Source organism: Hyperolius riggenbachi, chromosome 8 (assembly GCF_040937935.1).
Source record: "Hyperolius riggenbachi isolate aHypRig1 chromosome 8, aHypRig1.pri, whole genome shotgun sequence".
Taxonomy (NCBI): domain Eukaryota; kingdom Metazoa; phylum Chordata; class Amphibia; order Anura; family Hyperoliidae; genus Hyperolius; species Hyperolius riggenbachi.
This window is the reverse complement of record NC_090653.1, coordinates 268,537,284-268,551,161: the sequence shown is the minus strand read 5'-3', so window position 1 is coordinate 268,551,161 and position 13,878 is coordinate 268,537,284. Positions and strand designations below refer to the sequence as shown.

At 44.9% G+C, this 13,878-nt stretch overlaps 1 protein-coding gene across 6 annotated transcripts in view; it reads left to right on the top strand.

Moving 5' to 3' along the window:
* RALGDS (ral guanine nucleotide dissociation stimulator) overlaps positions 1 to 13,878 on the top strand; it is a 250,641-nt gene that overhangs the window by 155,163 nt on the left and 81,600 nt on the right. The window lies entirely within an intron of this gene.

The window sequence follows — 13,878 nt, the reverse complement described above, 5'->3', positions numbered from 1 at the left end:
TCCCCATGTGTTTTTGCTGCGAATTCGCATGCGGATATGCGATTTTAACCATGCCACTGCCTGTGTGAATTTACATCGGTACCTATGCGAATTCGCGGCAAAAAATGCATGGGTAAACCGCATGCGATTTCCCTATTAAATACATTGCATGCGATTCGCATGCATTCCACTCTCAGGCGAATTCGTTGGCTCTTTTGTGCGTTTTTTTTTCACCGCTCAAAAAAACACACATCACCAACGCAACAGTGGAAACAGGCCCATTCACTTGCATACCATGTGCGAATCCGCATGCGTTGGACGCATGCGGATTCGCGATAGTGGAAACGAGCCCTATCAGTCAAGGCATATAGGTTGTTTTTAGCTTGGCCATATTGGACCTTCCTGTCTGACGCCTTCCATGCAAGTTGGTGGATTGCTTTAAATCCTAGTATAAATATATATTTGTTTATTTTATGATTATTGATAAAATTGTAATGTTACACTTTGATGTGCAGCATTTTCACATGTGAGCTTGTTACGAAAACTTGATACAAAAATATAGAAAACTCTCCTCCATCATACTTCCAAGGTACAGTTCAGAGGGCAAGAGGACCTGTTGCATCAGAGTTACAATCTAATAATGGTTCATTGACCTTTCCAATAAAATGTGATCACCTTGGTCCAATCTGCCAGTGATCTGTTGAATCTTGGCAGTCACCTGATGATCTTCCTTTATGATTTCAGACAGATTTTCATGCAAATCTATGATTGGGACCATGATCATGGTGTCCAAGTTGATAATTTTTATGCAGCTTGAAATTGGAAAGGTCAAATGCCAGCAATGCATTTGATTGCTATATTTCCAAGCTACATATATTTGTAGAAAATTGGCAGCAGCACTAAATTATTTCAGGTTACCGTAATTGAACATCCCTGGTAAAAAGCAGCGAAACAATTGGTTCTCCTTTTTCGTTACCTGATTTTTGGAAAATATTACTTTTTTGTTTTGTTTGGATTAGGCGCCATTGAATTGTCTATGGCCATAGAATACCGTAGGTAAGAGAACTACCAGCAATCATGAAAGGCGGACAGTAGAACCTTAATCAGCTGTATTTCCTTTGATCGGGGGCACTAAACACACGTTAGGTTTTTTTTTTTTTTAAAAAAATTTTCACCCGATTTCCCCTGCGATCGATAGTACGAATCGAATCTCAACCAAAAATCAACAGTAATTTTATCGTCCGTCTGCTACACACATGTACATTTTCTGTTCCGTTTTTACTATGTTCTCGACTAATTATGCCCACTATTTATGACCCTGCACGCTGATACAGCCCCCTGAATGCCTCTATATCCTACATATAATCGAGCCACTTCATTGATCGCGCCAACACACGATAAGATAGTAGTCATTTCAACATGTCGATACTATTTCGATCAAGAACACACTTGATTCTGCCCATAAAATCGCTCAAGTGTGCTGAAAAATGCTTCCGATTTTGGTGACGACGATTTGAGTCGCACTATCAATCACACGGGAAATGGGTGAAAAAACGTAATGTGTGGACTCTTGCCTCTTTCAGTAAAGCTGAGTACTCATGACACAGGAAGATGGATCCCAGCGGCGTTCCCCGATCCATCTTTCTGTCCACAGGTATACACAGCGGGCACCTGCAAAAGTTCAAGTGATTGCGTTACTTTGTAACAGAGGATTGGATGTTTAACATTCCCACACAGTCATTAGGCTTGATTCACTAACTGGTGCTAACCTAGTTAGCACGCCTAAAGAGTTTGGGCGTGCTAACCAGTTAGCACGCCCAGAGATTGTGCGGTGCGCCGAAAAGATCGCACAATACGACGTTAACTATGCGCCGTTATGGTCACACTGGGTGTGACGTTTCCAGGGCACAGGGGGTCATTTTTCACAAGCCGGGTGCGAAGTTAACGTCGCACCGCGCAATCTTTTCGGCACACCGCGTGCAGAGGCATTTTTGGGCGTGATAAAGGGCTTTTCACAAGCGTGCTAACACTTAGCACTGCTTTGTGAATCAAGCCCATTGTCTCCAAACAACATCGTTTTTGCACCTATACCCACGTTGCAGGAAACAATCGCAAGTCGTTCAAAAAAAAAAAAATCACTAGTCATCAAAAAAAAATCATGACGTAGGTACCGACAATAAGGTTAATGCTAGGCATTCACGGTCAGATACTTGTTATCAATTGAGCCGCTGATGGCTCGAGTGATAATATCCGACGTGTCTGATCACCCCGGCGGATCGATTCTGCTCTTGATCCCCACAGGCGGACAATGGAAAAAAACGAGCGGCTCATAAGAAGTGCCCGCAAGGACGAGTGGGCATCGATCCGCACGAACGACCGGTGACGCGCCGGCATCGAGCCGATGGCTCGATTCCTGCTCACAATTGCACAGTGTATGCCCAGCATTAGACTTTGATTAGATGTAGGTGCATAGATGTTATGTTATTGGCTCTAAATACCACCGTGGCACCGCTATCAGAAATCACTGGGCATGGTGGATGCTTCAAAAGCCTGCACAAGCCTAAGGGCTGGTTTACACTGGGGCTTGATTTCACTGCGCTTGCTGCAAAGCGCTACTGCAGTGTCGCCCTATGCGGGTGTTCTCACAGCAGCGTTTTGATTTTTAGAAAATTGAAATCTTGCTACTTGCTCCATTTTTCCGGAGTGATTCAGTTTAAAGGAATGAGCAAAAACGAACATTCCTTTTTAAAAAATCGCCATGAAAATCGCATTGCTTCATTGCAAACATTTAGCGATGGCCTTTTACAGTGTAAACTAATCTGTTATCATTTAAAGTGGCCTTGAACTCTTGCACAGGACAGAAAGAAAAGCCAGATAAATGCGCCCTGTATGCATTTAGAGAGTTTAGCCTGTCTAATCCCTCCTCCTCTGTGGCTAATCACATCTGTAATTTATTCTCTCAGCTGCGTCAGCTCAGGAATCTCCTCTGCCACAACAGAGCAGCTAATTAGTAAACACAGGATGTTAACCCTATATCTGCTTCCATGAATGCAGGAAGTAGACACCCTGCAGATTTATTGCAGGATCTGTATCAGCTGCAACAAAGAATTTTTAATTGTTATTATGCTGTTGCATATCTTTTTAGAGCAGAGAGGAAGTTCTGCGTTCAGGTCTGCTTTATTAATGTCTGGGTGAATGTATACAAGTTGGGGTCCCCCTTTACCCTGTCGGTATGTTTTGGTGTCGGTATCCTGAGGCGACGGGGTAGAGGAAATCGCGGTGGCAGCCGGAATTTTAATCATGGATTACGATGGATGGAAAAACCTCCTAGTTTTTCACATGGATCGGTCTGCCGGGCAGCCTAGGCTTCCAGAGATCTGTGCTTTGAAAAGGATTATTAGGCGATCAAAGCGACGGGGGAGGAGAAAGAGAACTGTGCCAACCATAGAATTACATTGAGAGGCTCCTTGTGGCATAAGATTGCACAGCACACTCAGAGCATTGTACCAGGGCTGCAGCTTCTGATTAGTGTAACACAATTGTATCATGTCTTTGTAGGACAGCATCTTGCTGTATTTGCAATCTTTTATTTTTTTTTATATTTGTTTTAGCTTTGTTTTGCATTCTTGGGCATAGGTTTATATAAATGTGTTTTTGATTTCAGTCTCTTTAGGACAGGGTGTCAAACTCAAATACAAAGTGGGTGGAAATTTAACACTGAGACCAAGCCACGGGCCAACCTCAATGGCTAGTGTCCACATCCCTCCCTTATAAAGTTCCCTAGTGGCTCCCATATACAGTTCCCTGGTGTCTAGTGCCCACCCTTTCTCCACTATACAGTTCCCTGGTGTCTAATGGCCCTCCTCCCTCCCCTATACAGTTCCCTGGTGTCTAATGGCCCTCCTCCCTCCCCTATACAGTTCCCTGGTGTCTAATGGCCCTCCTCCCTCCCCTATACAGTTCCCTGGTGTCTAATGGCCCTCCTCCCTCCCCTATACAGTTCCCTGGTGTCTAATGGCCCTCCTCCCTCCCCTATACAGTTCCCTGGTGTCTAATGGCCCTCCTCCCTCCCCTATACAGTTCCCTGGTGTCTAATGGCCCTCCTCCCTCCCCTATACAGTTCCCTGGTGTCTAATGGCCCTCCTCCCTCCCCTATACAGTTCCCTGGTGTCTAATGGCCCTCCTCCCTCCCCCTATACAGTTCCCCGGTGTCTAATGGCCCTCCTCCCTCCCCTATACAGTTCCCCAGTGTCTAATGGCCCTCCTCCCTCCCCTATACAGTTCCCTGGTGCCTATTGGCCCTCCTCCCTCCCCTATACAGTTCCCTGGTGTCTAATGGCCCTCCTCCCTCCCCCTATACAGTTCCCTGGTGTCTAGTGCTTTCTTTTCTCCCTCCCCCATATGGCTTCACAGGTGATTTAGGACTTTAGCTCCACTACCTGGTGGTGGTCTAGAGTGGGCCATACATAATGGGGAAGCCACTTGCGGGCCAAACTTGTTGGCTCTGCGGTAGGTATGGCAATGCTCAGGAGAACTCACTGAGAAGAAGCATGTGATGCTTTGATCAACTGTCATGCTGGGTACACATGTTATGTTTTTTCGTGCGTTTGATGGATTAGATAAAATCCGCCATGTCTGATATTGCTCCCGATCGTTTCTGCGTTCGCTTTCTCACAGCGGTGAATGAAAAAACATAAGAAAAATGAATGAAGATAAAAGAATCGAACGTAGAATCGAGTGCGGCATCGTGCCGCAAAAACGATCGGGTCGGAGAATCGCCCGAAAAAAAAGTAACGTGTACCCAGTATTTGATTGGTATGGTTCTGACCTGCTGTGATGACATCCAGGTTTAACGCATGATCATGACAGCAAATCGGAGCCTTACCAAGCTTTCAGCTGATCATAGGCTTATACACGAGTTCTCCTCCTAATCATTGTCCTCCCTACTCTGTGGGCCACGTTTGGTTGCGTCAGAGTTTGACATGTATGATCTAGGATATCAGTCGTGCAGTCTGTTAAGTCGTTGGGGTTGGCCATGTGTTTTTGTTGGACGTGTGTACGTACGAGCTTTTAGAGACAGAGGCCCAGTAGGACAGCTAGACAACTGGAATTGTTTAAAATTAAAGGACTACTGTAACGAGAGTGATATGGAGGCTGCCATGTGTATTTCTTTTTAAGCAATACCAATTGCCTGGCTAGCCTGCCTCTACAACTTTATTAGTTATAGACCCTGAACAAGTATGTCGCCGATCAGGTGTTTCTGACATTGTCAGATCTGACAAGATTAGCTGCATGCTTGTTTCTGGTCTGATTCAGACACTACTGCAGCCAAATGCATCAGCAGGGCTGCCAGGCAACTGGTATCGTTTTAAAAGAAATAAATATGACAGCCTCCATATTCTTCTCAGTCAGTTATCCTTAAAATGTCAGCATCCATATCTCTCTCACTTCAGGTTCCCTTTAAGCATTCCGAAGACAGCAGGGGGAGCTGCAGGTGGACCCCATGACTGAGAGGTTTTGATCATTCCCTCCCCACCCCCCATCCAAAAAGCAATGCTTTACTTTGACTTCCACTCTCATAAAGTACTTGCGTTGTCAGTGGTGTGTGCTTTGTCCAACAGCAGCTGTCAAATATCATGACTCAATTCTCATTGTCGGTACAGTAAAAGATTATAGCGATTGATTTGTCCAGCATTCGTGCAGCTCTGTACTTTGCGCTTTACCTAATACAGTGATTTTATTTAGACCCAGCACCATGGAATTATCGAGCAGCTGGATATCAGCTGAGAGGTTTATGTTCCTTCCTCCGGATCCAAGGAGCACAATAGAACACTTTTAACCACTTGTGACACCCTTCATCTCTGGCTCGAGATGTTGTTCCCTCTGGAAAGACTCCAGCGTGTGATTTCTCCTGCCCTCTGGCCATTAGCGGTGGAGTCAAATCAAATATAGCTTTATTGGCATGACCAAGATTCATACAAGCATTGCCAAAGCAGGGCGAGGAATGGGGTTTGGGTACAGTGGGTTAGCAGTTCATGGACCTTTTTTAGGTTTACATTTATGCTCCTCTCAGGGCTGGTGCACACCAGAGCGGTTCTGGAGCGTTTTTAAAAAAAGCTAGCGGTTTGAAAACTGCTTGGGTAATGTATTTCAAGGGGCTGGTGCACACCTAAGCGGTTTTGTTTTTTCCAGAAAAGCAAACTCGGAGGGCTGCAGCATTTTTTTTAGATTTCTGAGGCATTTCAGCCTCAATGTAAAAGTATAGGAAAGTGGAAAAACTGCTCTGAAAAATGCTAGATCATAGCAGTTTTCCAAGCATTTTTGTTACAGAAGTTGTTCAGTAACAGCTTTATTTAACAATATATGAAATCTGATACACAAAAACGATCCAAAAAACGCTAGGTATGTTTAGAAAATCTTTCTATAATGCCTAGAATCGCTCTGAAAATCTGCTTCAAAAACCTCTAGTGTTTTGCGGATCTGCTACAGGTTTTTGGTGTGCACTGGCCCTTAGGCCCGGTTCACATTAGCGGTCGCCGTCCGGAATCGCCGGACCGCATGCGGAACGGACGGAATGGACACACGGCATAGCAATGAAAGTCTATGCGTCCGTTCACATGCGTCCGTTTCGTCCGGACCGGATCCGGACTCCGGCATAAGATCCAACATGCGCTATCTTTTGGTCCGGCTCCTCCGGCAGACGTATCCGGAGCGGAGCCGGACTGTTGCATCCGGCCAATACAAACCAATGAGAACCGGAGAGCGCACAACACACTGGCTATAAAAAACGGACGTTCTACCCCACTTCCTATGCTTTTTCTAGTGGCCATTTTGGATGGGGACCACATGGGCCCAGCGTTCAGAGTGGAGCAGCAGGGATTTCATCTTTGGCAGCAACATGTCTGATAACGAGGAGGTGAGGCCTTCTCCTAACATAGTAGTAGGTGAACAACAGGAAGGAGAGAATTCCCAGGTACGAGTAAAAAATGACTGGATCCATGGTCCCAACTGCAGTCTCTGTATCCACGGATGGTCTCCACACGTCCACCTGTCTCCAACAATGACCCCAGAGCTTCTGCTGACCTCCCAGACCCCAGGTATTTACAGGTTGTTATCTCTTTAAGAAACCGGATCCAGACCGCAACCGTGTTCATACCGCACGGAACACGGATGCAAACGGACCGGAGCCGGACCTGATCCGGATAGGAATCGTACGGATTAGGTCCGGTCCGGATCCGGTGCGGTCCGGACATCCGTTACGGTTTTTACAAAACCGCAAGTGTGAACGGGGCCTTAGTCTGTGGCATGCTGTTGACATACTGTGCAACGATTGTCACTATGTATTCCTCCTCTGTCTTTGGCATGTTGTGACACAGTGTGCAGCATTTGTCACTGCAGATTCCTCTTCTCCAAGTAGAATGTAGAGTTTTTTTCTCTCATCCTCTAATATGTGAAAGTCTATTGGCCCAGCCTAGCTTTGCCCAAAGTGCCCTCAGGATCCCTGGTTGGTGTTTTTTGTCTTCCTTCCTTCGATTTTAATTTTGTGGCTTTTGGAAAGGTTGGAGTGATTCCATCAGCCTGACCAGAATAGGTCTGTGACAAGTGCCTTCTCATTAAAGGGAACCTAAACTGAGAAGGATATGGATTTTTCCTTTTAAAATAATACCAGTTGCCTGACTCTCCTGCTGATCCTGTGTCTCTAATACATTTACCTACAGCCCCTGAACAAGCATGCAGATCAGGTGATCTGACTGAAGTCAGACTGGATTAGCTGCATGCTTGTTTCAGGTGTGTGATTCAGCCACTGCTGCAGCAATAGGTCAGCAGCACTGCCAGGCAACTGGTATTGTTTAAAAGGAAACATCCATATCCCTCTCAGTTAAGGTTCCCATTAAGCAGATAATGCAATGTATTATCTGATGGCCTAGCCAGATGCATTCACAAGAGACAAGTGGCTTTTCAGAGAAGTCAAGCAGTGATAGCTGTGCTGACTGCTGCAATTATGGCAGTTATGCAATGTGAAGTCAATAAACAGACAGTATAGTTTTATAGCTGCAGGTCAACTATTTTTAAAGTATATAGGCAATTCCTCAGCGTTCCTTTTCTGCGTTTATTTCCCTGTGAAAGGTAAATACTGTATATATCAGAAGGTAATAAAAACAATTCTTTTGCTCAAGTTAATAATTTCTTGATCACACCAGAAGTTAGTATTGTTTGAAAATTCAATAAATATGGGCAGCATGGTGGCGTAGTGCGTAAGGTCTCTTTTAAAGGGAACCTGAGGTGAGAGGGATATGGAGGCTGCCATATTTATTTCCTTTTAAACCATACCAGTTGCCTGGCAGCCCTCCTGATCCTGAGACTCGAAGGGCTGGTTTCTACTAGAGCGATTCTGCATGCGTTGTCTGCATGCAGATTGGGAGCATGCAGATTCGCATAGGCAACAATAGTCAATGGGCCTGTTTCCACTTGTCAGAAAATCTGTGCGGTGGACTATGCAGAAAAAGTTCTGCACAGCAGAGCCATCAGAATTCGCACACCGCAAGGCTAGTGTGCGACTCGCATGCAATGTATTTAATAGGAAATTGCGTTTTCATGCGTTTTCGTGTAAAAGCACACAGGCACTGACATGGTTAAAATTGCGTACTTACAAAAATACACAAACGCATGCGAATTCACATGAAAATTTGTTTGTGTTTTCCGCAAAGAAATTGCACTGCACTAGTGGAAACAGGTCCTAATACTTTTAGCCATAGACCCTGAACAAGCATGCAGCAGATCAGGTACTCTGACTCAGCTGACCCAGGTTATACAGGATTAGCCATATGCTTGTTCCAGGGTTTTTACTCGGGCACTATCTATGCCAGAAGTTTAACAGGGCTGCCAGGCAACTGGCATTGTTTACAAGGAAATAAATATGGCAGCCTCCATATCACTCTTACCTCGGGTTCCATAAGCTCTGAGATAAGATCGTTGTTGGCCACAAAGAATGTCAGACATGAGTGATGAGGCGTAAATCCAACCGTACCCCATTACATATTCAAGCAATGCAGATAACGATCGATATCTCCCTAATTGGAAGTCAGTCCGGGAGTGACTGTGGTTTGCATCTCTTGATTTCAGCAGTGCGTGTTGTATTATGCTAGGTATGCTAGATGAGCTTTTCTGGCAGATTTCTTCAGGGCTGTGGAGTCTGTACACAAATCTTCCAACTCAGACTCTGACTCCTCAGTTTATGAAACCACAACTCCGACTCCGGGTACCCAAAATTGCTCCGACTCTTCGACTCCGACTCCTTAGTCTAATACTTAACAGGGCTGTGGATTTTGTACAAAAATCATCCGACTTCTATGGAAAATCGATCGGAAATCGGATAATCGATCTGGCAGGAAATCTACCTGAAAATGTCATCGTGTACTAGGCATCAAACCTTGCATAGCTATCTCTTGTGAATGACTGTGCTGGTTTGTACCATAGCACCTTGAGGATGCTGTACAGTGTCCTTATCGCCCTTGGGGGCAGACAGTGGAATCTCAGAGCTCTGGGGCATGTACAGATAAGGGTAAGATAGCTTGAAAGGTGGAGGTTGCCCTCTTCCTATCTGTCCTAATGATGGGAATACACAGCTCGACTCTGAGCCATTAAGATGACTCGATACATAATTTCTGATCGTTTCTGCGTTCTATTCTGCTTGGAGAACAGTGGGAAAAGATAACGAGCGGAAGATAAGAGAATCGCCTGCGGGAAACGATCGGGCGCGGAATCGAGCGGAAGAATCGAGCCGTGTATGCCCAGCATAAAAGACCAAGAATAGTTCAGATATTGAGATTCCCAGGAAGTGAAGCCCATTTAGTATAACAGAAGGTATATGCGACTATCCAGGTTGGAGTGAGCATATCTCCCACAATGCATCACTGCTGAATATGCAGATTGTCCCTGCTGGAATGCAGTTATGTGTCAGCTTGTTTATTGTACAGAGCCATAATAATCCAACGTGCACCCAAGACTGTTTCAGATTGGTTGATCCTCATCAGTGCATGGCATGGATTAATGTGGCTGACATTAATTAACAAGCTGACACATTATTGCATTCCAGTGGTTCTGGAGGCGTGTTTATAGTTTTAGTTACAGATGAGAGGGAATTAGACATGCTAAACTCTCTAAATACATACAGGGTGCATTTCTCCGTTTTCCTTCTGTCCTGGGCAAGAGTTCAGGTCCACTTTAAGCTGGCCCATACACTTATAGATTTCTACCAATGCTCCAAAACAATGGATTCCTTTCAGATAGGGATTGATTCAGAAGTAATTGATTCCTACTGCACATTGATTCTTGAATCCAGCAGGGAATCTACTGAAAAATCGAATCGCAGCATTGCACTGTTTGATGCACCGCTATGGCCTATCGATTGTCCGCTGCTCCTGCCTCACCCCCAATCAACCTATATTCTCTATCCTGTCCCAATACTTTCGACCGATTGTCAGAATCGGTCGAATCAAACATTTAGAAGCATCGACTCCTGTCTGAATTGATCAGAATGATGGAATGGGAAAATCGATGCGTGTACCGGCACCAATTGGTTATTAAGCACTATTTTCTGAAGTGGGTGTTGCCCTGCATTACAATATGACATTTTCCAGGCCAGAACTGTCCTTAAGTGACCATGAGGATTAAATAATCATATATTTACAGTCTCCCGACTACAACAGAAATAGATGCGTATGCCTTCAGCTAATGGGATGCATCTGTGCCACGGAGATTCAAAATATATATATTTTTTCTTTAGGGTGCTGTGGATCTCATGTAAAGAGTGACACACAGCCCTTGCCAGAGGCGTCTCACAGCTGCTGCTGTAACGCACACAATATGCGCGTTGTGTTGTTGACGTATTTGTTCTATAGGAGGATGCATCTGTGTTTCCTATATAACCCCCTTGTGCAAAAATAGAAAACACTTGAAGACTGTCGAGGAAAAGTTGATCTCTGGGCTCTTTCAGTCAAGATAACGCTGACCACACCGGATATTGAATGCTACTTTTTCCTTTGTTTAGTATAAAGTGCCAGCATGTTAAATAGCCGTGTATATTGTCAAATGCATCGTAAATATTAGACCAGCAATTGCAGTGACGCAGGAAAACTCCAAAGAGCTTACTGTCTAGATAGCCATATATGGGGTCAGTAACAGCCCAATCTGGAAAGTGAATGTTTACTTCCCCGCTACTGTAGAGAAATATGCAGTGTTCTCCCCAGAATCTTTTTGCCGGGTGCTCCGCCCGGCTAGTTTTGGTGAGCGCCCAGCTGTCATTGGTTCACATCCTCCTATGCTGTAAGTAGAGTTGCGCACAGAAGCACCAACCCTGCATTCTCTCATATTGCCCCACCCGGCTACTTTTTCATGCCACCCAGCTAGAAAAAAAATTCTGGGGAGAATACTGATATGTTTAAAGAAATTCCACCATAGCACCCAGTTGCCTTTTGATTGATAAACTATCTGAAGTCAAAAGTTAAATGATTGGTTATGGTGGAGGAAAAAAATCACCAACAGATTAGTTTTTGGTGATCAAATCTTCCCCCAAAAAAAGCAGAAAAAAATCTGGTATAGTGAGATTAAAAGGTAGAGGAATATTTGATGATAGCAGCTGGAGCTTGTGGGCATAAGTCGCTGGCTAATGAACGATTTGGGCCCATTCTCATGTCAGTACACGCATTATAGCCCAGCAGTGTAGCTGTACAGTGCTCATTACCAAATGTCAACCTATTGATTAACGATCTTCAAGGGTAACAGAAACTGAGCGTGTACAAAGCTTAAAGGGGAACTGAAGTAAGAGGTATATGGAGGATACCATATTTATTTCCTTTTAATCCATACCAGTTGCCTGGCAGCCCTGCTGGTCTATTTCTCTGCAGTGGTATCTGAATAACACCAGAAACAAGCATGCAGCTAATCTTGTCAGATCTGACATTAATGTCAGAAACACCTGATCTGCTGCATGCTTGTTCAGGGGCTATGGCTAATAGTATCAGAGGCAGAGGATCAGCAGGGCTGCCAGGCAACTGGTATTGCTTAAAAGGAAATAAACATGACAGCCTCCATCTACCTCTCTCTTCAGTTCCCCTTTAAAGTGAACTTGAAGTGAGAGGTATATGGAGGTTGTAATATTTATTTGCTTTTAAACAATACCAGTTGCCTGACTATCCTGCTGATCCTCTGCCTCTAATACGTTTAGCCATAGACCCTGAACAAGCATGCAGCAGATCAGGTGTTTATGACATTGTCAGATCTGACAAGATTAGCTGCATGCTTGTTTCTGGTCTGATTCAGACAGTACTGCAGCCAGATACATCAGCAGGGCTGCCAGGCAACTGGTATTGCTTGGAAGGAAATAAATATGGCAGCCTTTCTATTCTTCTCACTTCAGTCATCCTTTAAGGATACTAAAACTGCACTTCTCCCTGGTACCGTTAGTGGTGGCGATCGACCACAAACTACAGTTCTGTCTATTGGATTGGTTATCCCCCTCTCCATTGGTGGGCCTGAATATCGGGCACCTTTACACAATGATCGTGGACCCAACCCAGAGGCTGCCTGGCTGTACAGCGATCATTGCAAAAGAGTCACCCAAAAACGATCGCTAACCCCTAACCGTCATTTCAGGCAACAGGAAATTTCCAGTGTGTGCGTAAATTCAGAGTGCTCCTTCAGGGCCAGAACTAATGTGAACTGTTCAATATTCTCCCAGCTCTGCAAAATCAACATCCAAACGGGAAGTCTGTGAGATCAATGCAACCTTGCCCAGGGCAGTTATCTCTGCTCCAGTCTCAATAGAGCAGGGCTGGAGATAGCAGGGGGTTAAAGCTCCAGATACTCTGAGGGAGAGAGCCAGAGAGGGGGGCTCATGTTTATATTCCAATGAGTTCAAAGGGAGGGGAAAGCATTCTGTGGTTTCCCCTATTACCCACCCCCTACAAATCACATGGGCCTGCTAATGCCTTGCAGATGCTGCTCTCTCTGCCTCACCAAATTCCTCTGCATCCTTCCCCTCTCTCTCCGGGATACAGGAATTGGAGTGAAAGGATGAGCCTTTTCTGCAGACTGCCCTTTTTCTGAGGACTCAAAATGGCTTTCATTAAAGGACCACTGTAGTAAGAGGGGATATGGAGGCTGCCATATTTATTTCCTGTTAAACCATACCAGTTGCCTGGCAGCCCTGCTGGTCTATTTGGCTGCAGTAGTGTCTGAATCAGACATGAAACAAGCATGCAGCTAATCTTGTCAGATCTGACAATAATGTCAGAAACGCCTCATCTGCTGCATGCTTGTTCAGGGTCTATGGCTAAAAGTATTAGAGGCAGAGGATCAGCATATAGTCAGGCAACTAGTGTTGCTTAAAAGGCAATATGGCAGCCTCCATATACCTCTTGTTAAAGTTCTCTAATACCCTGAGCCACAGCCATGCATGTGGTGAAAATGGTGGCAAAAAGGTGTTTGTAGCTGAGTGTAGGTATATTGTATATTCTGGCGTATAAGACTACTTCTTTTTAACCCAGGAAAATCTTGTCAAAAGTTGGAGGTGGTCTTATACACCTGGTGTCAGTTTACAGGGCAGGTGCTGAAACTTCCGAGCCTGACTGGAGAATCTGCAGATGCTGCATATGGTGGGGGTAGCACAAAAACGCCCGTAGTACATCCCCGCCATATGCAATGACAGTATGAAAGCGGCAAGGGTTGTGCTGTACAAGTAGTCTTGAAGACCGGAATAGCTGACCAATCCAAGCACGCTTTGTATACAACAACCAGCCAATCGCCGGTAAGGTACATTGCTTTCTGTGATTGGCTGGTTGTTGTATACTGGGTACCACACGCAGTACAGCACCAGTATGTGTACCTGTTTGTACAGTA